The sequence below is a fragment of the Silene latifolia genome, chromosome 1 (assembly GCF_048544455.1).
Source record: "Silene latifolia isolate original U9 population chromosome 1, ASM4854445v1, whole genome shotgun sequence".
Classification (NCBI taxonomy): domain Eukaryota; kingdom Viridiplantae; phylum Streptophyta; class Magnoliopsida; order Caryophyllales; family Caryophyllaceae; genus Silene; species Silene latifolia.
Genome location: NC_133526.1, coordinates 102,973,808 through 102,975,118, shown reverse-complemented (window position 1 = coordinate 102,975,118; position 1,311 = coordinate 102,973,808). Strand labels below are relative to the sequence as shown.

Genomic DNA, 1,311 nt, shown 5'->3' with positions numbered 1-1,311 from the left:
CCACCGAGGAGGATTTACCAAATGGTACTCCTACCCCACAACATCTTACCGGAAACTTTATTGCCAAGTCCGCCTTCATCCAACTAGTTGAGAGGAGCCAATTCGGGGGAATGCCTAGTGAGGACCCTCATTCTCATATGGAAACATTTTGTGATTATTGTGAAGCTATCTCTCAAACGGGCGTGACTCAAGACCAAATAAGATGGGTCTTATTTCCTTTTTCGTTAATCGGCACCGCAAAGCAATGGTTGAAGGGCCTTGATAAGGCCACCCTTGGAATAGATTCTTGGAAGAAGCTAGCTCTAGCTTTCTACAAAAAATTCTACCCACCGGAGAAGACAAATATGCTAAGAGCTCAAATTACGGGTTTTAAGCAAAGGGATGAAGAATCTTTGTATGAAGCTTGGGAGCGGTTCAAAGGTATTTGTCGCTCATGTCCTCACCATGGACTTAGCGAATGGTTTTTAGTGCAACAATTTTGGAATGGTTTATATGAAGATTCAAGGAACATTCTCAATATGGGATCAAATGGAATGTTCACCGAAGTTGATGACAATCAAACATGGAACAAGATTGAGGAAATGGCGGTCCATAATTCACAATATAGTAGGCCTCGCAAGGCTACTAGAGGAGGAAAGTATGAAGTGGACACCGTTACTCAATTGGGTGCTCAACTTAGTGCTCACATTGACACAATCAACTTGAAGTTTGAACAAGCTATGGCTAGACTTGAGGAAAACTCAAAATCATCAAAGTATCATGTCAATGCCATGACGGCATCCTCATCAATCCCAAGCGGGATATGTGAGAATTGTGGAACCTTGGGTCATGACTCAAGTGAATGTAGGGGAACAACCGAGCAAGTCAATGCTTTCCAAGCTTACAAAAGTGGCACCCCTTATTCAAATTTTTACAATGAAAACACCAAGTTCCATCCAAATCTCTCATACAAGAGCCAAAATGTCCAAAACCCTCAAACAACATACACTCCACCACCCATGAGAAATCAAAATCAAAGACCCTTTTTCAATCAAAACCAAGGCTACCAAAATCAAAATCCATACAATCACCACAATGACCAAAGTTTTGATGTCCAAAAAGCGGTCATTCAAATGCAAAAAAATCAACAAGAATTTTTCACCCAAATGCAAAAGGATAGCCAAGCAAAGGATACCACCATCAACAACATTCTAGCTCACACCAAGATGTTGGAAACACAATTGACCCAACTAGCATCTTCAAACTCACAAAGACAAAAGGGGCAATTACCACCTCAAGGTAATCCCCCTAGACATGAAACGGTTAGTGCCA

The 1,311-nt window shown here is 41.4% G+C and overlaps 1 non-coding gene across 1 annotated transcript; it reads right to left on the bottom strand.

Moving 5' to 3' along the window:
- Positions 1 to 344: 344 nt before the first annotated feature.
- On the bottom strand, positions 345 to 451 carry LOC141617666 (small nucleolar RNA R71). Its single transcript, XR_012531173.1, has one exon. It is a non-coding gene; the product is annotated as a small nucleolar RNA R71 (small nucleolar RNA).
- Between the last annotated feature and the right edge of the window lie 860 nt (positions 452 to 1,311).